A 12,911-nucleotide genomic window follows, 5' to 3' on the forward strand; every position below is an offset into this window, starting at 1 on the left:
AGATGAGAAACTCCTGTGACAACTTTGAAGGCCTGAATCATTACTACTATAGAGCGGCTGAACCTTTAGACTGGTTCAATGTATATATAAAATATGCCATTTCTAGCCATATGCAGTTTTAGGGGTTAGTTCTCCTTTAAAGAAGGGAGAACTCATTAAAAGAGGTCTCCCCCAGTGTCGGACTGGCCCACCAGGAGACCAGGAAAACTCCCGGTGGGCCCAGGTATCAGTGGGCCCTCTTGCTTCTAACCATTTGGCATATTTCTTTTTAGGTAAAAAGAGGCTGAGCCTCCCCAAACCAGCAGGGTAAATGTCTTTAAAACTGGGGGATTTGAAAGACTGATTCAGACCATACCGTGCAATAGAAATTTAGCAGTGACTTTGTTTCACCTGCAGCTCCATAATCTGACACAGGCAGCAGGCTGAGAGATCAGCTGACTGATCTTAATTGGACTTAACTAATATATAGCTTTTTTTTAAATTTTCACTTATTTAGCACTCTTTAAATGGGTTCTCCTTCTTTAAAGGAGAACTAACCACTAAACTGAAGGGGAGGGGAGCAACACTAGCATGAAAAATGTTCTTGGGCTGCCAAATAAGGGCTGTGATTGGCCATTTAGTAGCCCCTATGTGGATTGTCAACCTACACTGAAGCTCTGTTTGGCAGTACATCTGATTTTTATACAACCAAAACTTGCCCCAAGCCTGGAATTCAAAAATAAGCTCCTGCTTTGAGGCCACTGGGAGCAACATCCAAGGGGTTGGAGAGCAACATGTTGCTCACGAGCTACTGGTTGGGGATCACTGCCCTAGATCATTACTATTTACTGTTAGGGTTCAGTTCTGTTTTAAGAAAAGACCGCTATCAAGCACTGTGGCCTGGGCACTGGGAGGATTCTCCTGGTGTGGACGGCCACATTGGGGCACACACATTTGCATAATGAGCGAGGCGACTGTAGCATTCTATAGGGAAATTATCTTAAAAAAATACTGAAGGCACTGTTAGCCTGCACCTCTGGTAGGGGAAACAATTTTTTGGTGATAGGTGATCTTTAACTAGTCTTCCCAAACTCAAAAGTCACCCTCCACCTATGCTGATATCGGGCAGGTTTGGTTTTCCTGCACTCAAGGACCGCGTTGGATAGTTGCACCTCAAAGGTGGATAAATCCAGAGTGGATTCAGACAAGCATGGTACATATGGGACCTGTTATTTAGAATGCTCAGGGCCTGGGACTTTCCGAAGAATGGATCTTTCCGTAATTTGGATCTTTATACTTTGTCATCTAGAAATCATGTAAACATTAACCCCAATAGGCTGGTTCTGCTTCCAATAAGGATTAATTATATCTTAGTTTGGATCATGTACAAGGTACTGTTTTATTTTCCCTGGACATACTCCATATCAGAACTCACCGGGATATCCCCGCCCCCATCAGAAGGACCCTCCCCAAAGCTTTAAAAGCCACCCCTACCCCCTCTACAGTGACTTTTTTTTTTTTGCTTTCCTTGCTCCATTGAAAGCAATATTTTTTGCTTTTTAACCTTGGGAAAGCATTAGGTGACCGGAAATGGCACCTAGGGACTGGGGTTTTTTGATCCATGAGATCTTGCTGTATGTATGGCATCCAGCGGCAAGTGCCTGTCCCCCCATCCGTGTGCCCTCCTGGCCTGCCTAAAAGCATCCAGTGGCAATGCTGTGTGACCCTGCACCCCTGTATTTTTGCGGATGGGCGAGGGAGGTGGAAGGTTAGAAGTACTCATTATTTAGTTAGTGGCCTGAGTCTGACAGTCTTTATTTTGTTTTTGTTTGGTTCCCTTAACCTTTTAAATGCCACAGATCGTAGAATCTACGTTCTGTGGCAAAGGTACTTGAAATGCCACAGAACGTAGATTCTACGTTCTGCAGCATTTCCCTCCCTGCAGAAAGCGGTGCGCATTTAAAAGCTGCGCACCGCTTCTGTTCCGTGCAGAACCCCCTAGGCAACGAGCAAATAAGGTTATACTTACCGATCCGGTAAGCGATCGGTTTTGGGCAGCCAATAGGAGCAGTGGAGACGCAAGGAGCACAGTGATGACGTCTCCACTGCTCCCCCCATAAATTACACCCGGAAAACGCCGCCCCTTCCACTCCTGCTGCGCATCTGCTACAGTTGGAGCCCCCCTGCTGCCATTCTGCTGGTTTCCTGCCAAGTTGGTCGCTTTGATTGCCTGGATTCGACTGAGTGAGCTCAACTACACCTCTCTACACCCTTTATTTCTGTTTATTTCTGTTTATAACTGTCTAAAAAAAATGTTTTTCTTTTTTTTTTTTTTTCTTCTCTCTTTGGCCTTAGTACACTTTTGCACTAAAACACACTTACAGGCAACTTTGCCAAGCACACACTCACACTCACACTTACTCTTACTTTTTTCTCTATACTTTTTTTCTTTTCTTTTTTTCTTTGCTTTCTTTAGTAGTTTTTCTTTATTTGTTGTTCAAACTTTATTTCTGATCTTGTATTACAATTATTTGATTGCTTTTTACTGTTTTTTGCCATTTTATCATTGGTTTGTGTTTTTTATTGCTCTTATTGGTTTATTTCCCCTTTGCATTGTTCTTTACTGCTGGTTTAGTTCCCCTTTGCATTGTTCTTTACTACTGGTTTCCCTTTGCCGTAATACTGGTGGATCTATAGTTCAGACTACCGATTTCACCCCAAAAACTTAATTTTTATTGCTTTTGGTGATTTTATTAGTTTATTCTTTGCATTGTTCTTTACTGCTGGTTTCCCCTTTGCATTGTCCTTTACTGCTGATTTAGTTCCCTAGAAAAGTTTCCCTTTGCAGTGACGCTGGTGGATCTATAGTCCAGACCACTGATTTCACTCCAATAACAGTAATTTTCATTGCTTTTGGTGATTTTTTTAGTTTATTCTTTGCATTGTCCTTTACTGCTGATTTAGTTCCCTAGAAAAGTTTCCCTTTGCAGTGACGCTGGTGGATCTATAGTTCTGACCACCAGTTTCACTCCAATAACCGTAATTTTGCTGCATCTTGTTGATTATATTCAGTTTTTCCCTTGCATTTTTTACTACTTGCTTAGCTCCCCAAAAAAGGTTTTCTTTGCAGGGACACTAGTGCATCTAGGACCCTTGACCACTGATTTCAGTGCAATAGTTGTTGTTTTATTGCTTTGGGTAGTGTTATTGCATTTTAGTGATTGTATTCAAGAGTTTTCTTTGCACTGTTCTTTATTGCTTGTTTAGTGCCCCTAAAAAACGTTCCCTTTGCTGTGACTTAGTTTTAGTGGTCTTATTCTGCTTGATTCAGCTGATTGTCCCAGAAATTTGCTGGCTTGTGTTTTTTTGTTTTGTTCTGGTGGTTTATATTAGCAGGGGTTAATTCTTGGTCATCTTGCTGGCTTGGTTTTTTTTTTTATTCTGGTTGTTTATATTAGCAGGGGTTAATTCTTGGTCATCTTGCTGGCTTGGTTTTTTTTTTTTGTTCTGGTTGTTTATATTGGGAGGGGTTAACTTTTGGTCATCTTGCTAGCTTGTGTTTTTTTTTTTTGTTCTGTTTGTTTGTATTAGCAGTGCTTGGTCATATTTTGCTGGCTTTTTATTATTCTCATATTTCAAGTAGGAGCTGTCTTGCTTTCTCATTTGTTTGACTGCCTATTGATTCATAGTTTTGCAATTGTCTGTATATTTCTGGCACAATGGCCAAACGGTTTTATACCGCTGAGGAAGCGGCTAGGTTTTGCATGGACTCCAGCTCAGAGGAATTCAGCGATTCAGATTCTGAGTATGTCCCATCTGATGCCTCTACTGAGGAATCAGAGGTAGGTGATAGCAGCACTATTAGCGCAGAGGCTAGTAGTGGCGGCACACTTACTGCTGACGAGTCAGAGGATGGTGGCAGTGTGCCAGATGCACCCATGGAGGTTGAAGAGGGTGAGGGTAGTGGTGATGCAGCAGTTGGAGCGCCTGTGTGGGGGCCTCCCTGTAATTATGCCCCAGAAATTCCCCCATTCACTGCAGTCGCGGGCGTCAAGGTGGACACCACTAACTTTCAAATCATAGATTTCTTCAATCAATCTATTACAGAGGCCATCCTACAGGACATGGTCCATTTTACAAATTTATACGCTGAGCAGTATCTTGCCAGCCACCCTTTACCAGGGTATTCAAGAGCCCATGCGTGGTATCCCACTAATGTCGGTGAAATCAAAAGATTCCTGGCACTCACATTGGCAATGGGACTCGTAGAACGTTACACCTTAGCCTCATACTGGGATACCACTACAGTCCTTTCCATCCCTCTTTTTTCAGCCGTTATGCCAAGAAACCGTTACCAAATTTTACTGCGGTTTCTTCACTGCGTTGTAACGACAACGCAGCGGCTGTTCCCCCTAATGAGCCCGGTCACGACAGGCTTTACAAATTGAGGCCCCTTATAGATAGCCTGTCTCAGCGCTTCGCAGAGGTCTACACCCCCTCCCAAAATATTTGTGTGGACGAGTCCCTTTTGCTCTTCAAAGGGCGCCTTAGATTTCGCCAATACATCCCTAGTAAGCGGGCTCGCTATGGGATGAAATTTTACAAACTCTGCGAAAGCAGCACGGGCTATACTAGTTTTTTCATGTTCTATGAAGGAAAGGACTCTAATTTGGACCCCCCCGGTTGTCCCCTTGATTTGACTGCCAGTGGTAAAATTGTCTGGGAGCTCATAACTCCACTGTTGGGCCGAGGTTACCACTTATACGTGGATAACTTTTACACGAGCATCCTCTTATTTAGGACCCTTTATTGCTTGGACACCCTTGCCTGTGGCACCGTTAGGCAAAACCGCAAAGGACTGCCTAAGGAACTGGTGGACAAGAAATTGAAACGTGGAGAAGTAAATGCTCTAAGAACCGATGAGCTCCTGGCCCTAAAATTTGCAGACACAAAAAATGTTTTATGCTTACTACTATCCACAATGAGAGTGTAGTTGTCCAACACAGACGTGGCAGGCCCGCAAAATCAAAGCCACTCTGTTGTAAAGATTATAGTAAGCATATGGGTGGCGTCGATAAAACAGACCAAATTCAAACTTACTATGACGCCACCAGAAAAACCAGGGCCTGGTACAAAAAAGCAGCAATTTACATGATTCAAATGGCCCTCTATAATTCTTATGTCGTTTACAAGGCGGCAGTACCAGGCCCCAAATTGTCTTATTACAATTTTCTGCTGCAACTGCTCCCTGCCCTTTTGTTTGGAGATGTACAGGAGGTTCCAGATGTGCCTGGCAATGACAATGTTGCCCGAATGGTGGGTAAGCATTTCATTGCCCAAATTCCACCAACACCTAATAAAAGATATGCCCAGAGAGCTTGTAAGGTTTGTCGTTCCAGGGGTGTTAGAAAAGATGTGCGGTATTTTTGTCCCAAGTGTCCTAGCAAGCCTGCTTTGTGTTTCCAACCCTGTTTTGAGGTGTACCACACTGTGGTACACTACGAGAGGGCTTGAATTCTGTGTTGTGTTGGTAGGTTAGGGCTCTCTGGGTTTGTTGGTGGTAAAAGGATTTAGTAAATCTGTATAGTAAGCTTGGCATTCTCTGTTTAGGTGGTTAGGTGTGCTGGCAAAGTGATGCACTTTTTTTTTTGTGTTTTGTGCAGTGGTTTTTCAGATTCATGCACTTTTTTTTTTGTGTTTTGTGCAGTGGTTTTTCAGATTCATGCACTTTTTTTTGTGTTTTGTGCAGTGGTTTTTCAGATTCATGCACTTTTTTTGTGTTTTGTGCAGTGGTTTTTCAGATTCATGCACTTTTTTTTTGTGTTTTGTGCAGTGGTTTTTCAGATTCATGCACTTTTTTTTTGTGTTTTGTGCAGTGGTTTTTCAGATTCATGCACTTTTTTTTTTGTGTTTTGTGCAGTGGTTTTTCAGATTCATGCACTTTTTTTTTTTGTGTTTTGTGCAGTGTTTTTTTCAGATTCAAGCCCCCCATTGAGATCTAACATTTCACGCTCTAGGTTTTTGTGCACACACTAGCAGTAATTGGTTAGGTGTGCTGTCAAAGTGAAGCTTTTTTTGTGCTGTCAAAGTGAAGCGTTTTTTGTGCAGTGGTTTTTTAGATTCAAGCCCCCAATTGAGATCATTTTGGCAGGTCCCTTCTTCATTTATAAATAGGTTATAGATATTGGTAATGAAAAAAAAAGTTTGACAAAAAAAAAGTTGGCAGTTTTTTTTCTGTATAGTAATGATCTTTGATTTATGGTGTAGGATTTGGCACAGGGTGTGCAATTTTTGTGTGCTGTGTAGCAGTAAAAACAGTTGTGTGTGTATATAGGTTTGTTATTAGTCTATGCATTCAGCTTTTGTGTTGAGCTACGGTGCTTTAGGCCAGTTGTAGTGTTATGGATAGCATTTGTATTGCGCTGGTGCCATAGCGAACTGAGGTGCTGGTTGGTCGAGAGGGCGCACGATAGAACTTGTGGTGCGTGATGAATACGTGGGATGATGTGCATCTCTAATGCTGATGCCACAAGTCTTTTTTTTTACTGGCACCTCAAAAGCTCATCTATCAGCGCAGTTATCTATAGTTTTGTCTGTATTTCTGGGCAACATTTGCATTTGTTTTTGTAGATTTAGGCATCTCTGGATTTGTGGGTAGTATGTCTTCAGTTTTCTTGAATAGCAAAGGTTTTTGAGCACAGGGTGACCGAAACACTATGGTCTATCGTTTAGATTTGTTCTTAGTGTATGCATTCAGCATATTTTTCCTGATAAGTTGTGGTTGGAATAATCAATTTTTTTTGTACTTATAGCACAAAGTGAATATATAAGCAGTGTTTAGGTTAGACTAAGTTGCAGTGCTCTCTGAATACTAAGGGCTGGGACACACTGGGCGATTTGGGGAGATTTAGTCGCCTGGCGACTAATCGCCTCGACTTTTCTCCCCGAATGCCTCCCTTCGCTCTGCACCTAGCTAAAATGAAAAATCACCTGCGCTAATCACACGTGGCGATTCGTTTTCCGAAGTCGCCCGAAGTTTCCTGAGGCAACTTCGGGCGACTTCGGAAAATGAATCGCCGCGTGTGATTAGCGCAGGCGATTTTTCATTTTAGACAGGCGCATAGCGAAGGGAGGCATTCGGGGAGAAAAGTCGCGGCGATTAGTCGCCAGGCGACTAAATCTCCCCAAATCGCCCAGTGTGTCCCAGCCCTAATAGCACTTTGCCATACCTGTTACCAGTGGGGCACCAGCTTTCTACAAACTTCTGCTGCTGGGCATAATTTTATCTCCGCTGCTAATGCCCCAATCCTTATTGTTGCCACCTAAATTCCTAAACTTCTTAGGACACTTGCATAATTTATGGGCCAAAATTACTATGGATTTTGTTGGTAAATATATCTGCAAATGTGGTACAGATTTTGTCATTGCTGAAATAGTGTAGGAAGAAGCAAACAAATTGGTATTGTAACACCACAGGACAGATGAAACTCAAAGACGCTCCACTGAATCCAAAATGGTGAGTGAAATATGTTTTGGGGTTAATATGGGGTAGTAGCAACCATATACAGATCCACAGAGTAGCCCCAAAATTCTCTAGGAGAATTCTTGGGGATAAATCTAACTTTGTACATTGTATTTTCCTTTATTTCAGACCAAAGCACAGAGTTTTACAATGGAATGCAACCACAATTCTCCACATAGTAAAGCAAGAATGGCATCTCTGAATAGTTGAAGGTGTTTATTTTCAAGAAATCTATAGTTTTTGGGGGTTATTTCATTGGTAAGGGACAGTTTAGGATGAAATATGGATACTTGCACATAAATTCACAGAACCAATATTAGACATTGTGCCTGTTTTGGGGTGTTTGGTGGCTGCGTATCTATGTCTATTTATACATATGGGGTATCATTTTATTCAGGGGAACGTGCAGATTGTTATTGAGCAGGTTTTTCTCAGTTGCCATGGAAACTTAGAGAAAAATATAACTTTTTATATATTTTTTCCTTTATTTCAGACCAAATTGCTGACTTCTATGAATGACTGCAGCCACAATTCTCTGTGTAGAAAAGCGAGAATGGCATCTTTGAATAGCTGAAGAAGTGTACTTTTCGGATATATATGGTTTATGGGGGTTATTTTACAGGTAAGGGGCAGTTTATGATGAAAAAACTTGAGAACTGTACATAAATTTGCAGCCCCAATATTACGCATTGTGCCTGTTTTGGGGTGTTTGGGGGCTGTGTCTCTATGTGTATCCATACATATGGGGTATTGTTCTATTCAGGGGAACTTGCAGATTGTTGTTGAGCAGGTTTTTGTTAGTTGCCATGGAAACTTTGGGAGAAATCTAACTTTGGAACTCTTTTTTCCTTTATTTCAGACCAAATCGCTGACTTCTAAGAATGACTGCGGCCACAATTCTCCGTGTAGAAAAGCAAGAATGGCATCTTTGAATAGCTGAAGAAGTGTACTTTTCGGATATATAAGGTTTGTGGGGGTTATTTCACAGTTTGGGGGGTGTTTAGACTGAAAAACTGCAAGTAGTACACATAGAGCGCAGCCCCCAGATTTTCAACTGCAATTGCCCTTATGCGTTGCTCCTGTTTTGGGGTGTTTGGTGGCTGCGTCTCTATGTGTATCCATACATATGGGGTATTGTTCTATTCAGGGGAACTTGCAGATTGTTGTTGAGCAGGTTTTTGTTAGTTGCCATGGAAACTTTGGAGAAATCTAACTTTGGAACTCTTTTTTCCTTTTTTTTAGACCAAATTGCTGACTTCTAAGAATGACTGCGGCCACAATTCTCCGTGTAGAAAAGCAAGAATGGCATCTTTGAATAGCTGAAGAAGTGTACTTTTCGGACATATAAGGTTTGTGGGGGTTATTTCACAGTTTGGGGGGTGTTTAGACTGAAAAACTGCAAGTAGTACACATAGAGCGCAGCCCCCAGATTTTCAACTGCAATTGCCCTTATGCGTTGCTCCTGTTTTGGGGTGTTTGGTGGCTGCGTCTCTATGTGTATCCATACATATGGGGTATTGTCCTATTCAGGGGAACTTGCAGATTGTTGTTGAGCAGGTTTTTGTTAGTTGCCATGGAAACTTTGGGAGAAATCTAACTTTGGAACTCTTTTTTCCTTTATTTCAGACCAAATCGCTGACTTCTAAGAATGACTGCGGCCACAATTCTCCGTGTAGAAAAGCCAGAATGGCATCTTTGAATACCTGAAGAAGTGTACTTTTCGGACATATAAGGTTTGTGGGGGTTATTTCACAGTTTGGGGGGTGTTTAGACTGAAAAACTGCAAGTAGTACACATAGAGCGCAGCCCCCAGATTTTCAACTGCAATTGCCCTTATGCGTTGCTCCTGTTTTGGGGTGTTTGGTGGCTGCGTCTCTATGTGTATCCATACATATGGGGTATTGTTCTATTCAGGGGAACTTGCAGATTGTTGTTGAGCAGGTTTTTGTTAGTTGCCATGGAAACTGTGGGAGAAATCTAACTTTGGAACTCTTTTTTCCTTTATTTTAGACCAAATCGCTGACTTCTAAGAATGACTGCGGCCACAATTCTCCGTGTAGAAAAGCAAGAATGGCATCTTTGAATAGCTGAAGAAGTGTACTTTTCGGGCATATAAGGTTTGTGGGGGTTATTTCACAGTTTGGGGGGTGTTTAGACTGAAAAACTGCAAGTAGTACACATAGAGCGCAGCCCCCAGATTTTCAACTGCAATTGGCCTTATGCGTTGCTCCTGTTTTGGGGTGTTTAGTGGCTGCGTCTCTATGTGTATCCATACATATGGGGTATTGTTCTATTCAGGGGAACTTGCAGATTGTTGTTGAGCAGGTTTTGTTAGTTGCCATGGAAACTGTGGGAGAAATCTAACTTTGGAACTCTTTTTTCCTTTATTTTAGACCAAATCGCTGACTTCTAAGAATGACTGCGGCCACAATTCTCTGTGTAGAAAAGCAAGAATGGCATCTTTGAATAGCTGAAGAAGTGTATTTTTCGGGCATATAAGGTTTGTGGGGGTTATTTCACAGTTTGGGGGGGGTTTAGACTGAAAAACTGCAAGTAGTACACATAGAGCGCAGCCCCCAGATTTTCAACTGCAATTGCCCTTATGCGTTGCTCCTGTTTTGGGGTGTTTGGTGGCTGCGTCTCTATGTGTATCCATACATATGGGGTATCATTTTGTTCAGGAGAAGTTTGTCTTTCAAATTTTCTGTAATTATAGCATTTATAATGGTGTTATTTTGTCAGATTTACATTTATTCCTGCGTCTAAGTTAGCATTTTAGAAAAAAACTAAAAATGCAACAAAAAAGCTCTAAATATCACAACGCACTGGTAAAATGTATTTGAATTTTGAGTGAAAACTACAGCACCCCTAGAAACCTGAAGGTCTGTAGTTTCTAAAAATACCAAACTTGAAGGGATAATTTAGATTTACATATAAGTTATGCTGCATCAACTGTCACGTGTGCTTATCCAATTTGTTCTGGTGTAAAATTCTACAAAATGCTGTTTTAGTTTGGGGGTTACTCCTGGACAAAAAAAGTGGGTTACTGATACATATTGGGTATCGTTGGACTTGGCAGGATTAGGGCTTTTACAAACACAAAAAAAATTCATGTAAAATTAACTTTTCTGTGGAAAAAAAACTCAAGATATACATAATTTTTTAACAATTTTTTTTTTTTTTACATATTTCACCCAAAATTCACATTAAATCCCCAGAAAAGTAGCAAAATTCCGCTTGCACGTCAAAGCCCATTTTAAAACGAAAAAAACAATATATAATTTTCCTAGTTTCATGGAGGTTTTTCTACAATAAAACCTTGTTAAACTGAACAAGTACAAATGCTTAAAAACGGCTGGCATTTCGCGTAACCAAAATGGGAAATTCTGCTGGCACTTAAAGGGTTAAATGGAGTCAGAATTCTGAGCCAACTGCCTCCCTCACAAAGTCTTTCCTAAGGTTGTGTATTAGGGCCCTTGCACGGGGGTATTTTTTTGTCTGTGCTCCGCTGCATTCCGCTTTCTTCCACTCATGGAGGCGCATGTGTGTGGGGGCCCTTGAGGTAAAAAAAAAACCAAACCCACTCCACTGGATCAAAACTTTGGGCTGGTGTGGTGTACTACTGAGGTAAGTTTCCCAATTTTATTACAATTGGCTGTTTTCATGCATACCTGAATATACCTGAATGTTATGTGGTCAGCCAAACTCAGGGTTTTCCAGAGAATATCTCCAGTCCTGTGTTATGGCTCCTACCTCTACACTGGGTAATGCACTGAATCCTATTTCGGTATTGTATAATCGGAAAGGATAGGGCCAAAGGCGGAATAACTGCAATGGGCATTATACACACAACAGGTTGGGGTTATAAGAACCCATTAACAAGTGTGTACTTGATAGCACTGAATCCTATTGTTGCTATGGAAAATGTTATAGCAACTAGTGCAGAGTTAAATGGCAACCTCTCAGAACTGGCTAATGAGATGCATACCAGATTGGCATCAGCTGAATGGAATCATGTGATCAGCTACACTGCCTGACCTTCCAGAATATTCCTCCTGTTCTGGGTAGTGCTGACTCTGCATTATGTTATAGAAGTGCAGAGTCAGGTAATAATCTGGGAACTGGCTAATTGGATGCAGGAAATCATATGCAATAGATATTTCAGTCGGCCTGTATTGGAATACTCATAAGGTGTGTAATGTTATGATCTTGCACAATGCTGTTCTTGTTCTTTGACATGCTCTTTGGGTTCCAGACCTTAAGGGTTGTGTGCTATAAGAAAGTAACTCTAATTCTTGTGGCAGGCAGAATTCACGATTGGTACTCTGCCTATCTGAATGTATTACATTGTGTTAATATTCAGGCTATGTATATGTTTTAATACCATACTGTGTTTTAAATCTGTGATATTAGCATGCCTAAATCTGCAGCATGAACTGTTAATGGTCTCCTGTTGTTGGTATGCGCTATAGGCTGGTACCAGTTCAGGGGTTGTAGGCGACTTGCAATTTTTCTAAGGCCATACAGTATGGATGTGTTTAGCTGTAAACTGAATGTTTCTTGTGCCTTCTTATATACAAGATGGATATATCATGCCTATAACTGCAGCTTAACCTATGTAAGGGTGATAGGTTGCAGTTGAACTATAGTGTCACTGGCCTGCAGTAATGACTGGACTCTGGTATAACCTATGTTTATATAGACTGCCTAACTGTTTTCCTCTGAATTTTGCAGGGATTCTAGAGTTTAGCAGTATGCAAATATGAATATGGTTTTCCCTGCACTACAGAGAGTCACTACTTGGTGGTTTACACACTTGGTAAACCGCATTTGACTTGTGTGTACCACAGAGCTCACTGAGTTTGATCTATGGGATAGACCAGTCAGAATGCAGGTTATTTAAGGGAGTTCAGAGGTTGGCGCCAGGCCTGGACTGAGAATTAAAATAGGCCCTGGCATTTCAGGTACATAGAGGCCCACTCAGCCCACACAGAGGCCCAAACAGCCACCACCAGCCCACTGAATACTGACTTTCTATGGCACCTTAAAGCAGCCCCTCTGGCATTTGCCAGAACCCACAGATTGCCAGTCCGGGCCTGGTTGGCGCCATGATAGGGTTGAAGCAGGTTCTCCTTAGTGTTCCACTAATTATGCATGGCTAGGTTCTACCACAGTACTTGGTAAGGTACAGTAATGCTTGTTGGTTTTGCCTAAAGGCTGGCAGGTGGCAGCTGGTCTCATTGGCATCTTCTGTATTAAAAGCAAGATATTAAAAGGCTTGTAAAACACATCTTAATAAGGTTGCATCTCCTCTGCCTTGAGAATAGCTGTACAGCTGGGGGCTTGTTCTTGAAGCTATTCTGTGTTGTTGTTGTTGTTGGCAGGAGCAAGGTGCCTGGTGGCAACAAAC

This window comes from Xenopus laevis, chromosome 5S (genome assembly GCF_017654675.1).
Source record: "Xenopus laevis strain J_2021 chromosome 5S, Xenopus_laevis_v10.1, whole genome shotgun sequence".
NCBI lineage: Eukaryota > Metazoa > Chordata > Amphibia > Anura > Pipidae > Xenopus > Xenopus laevis.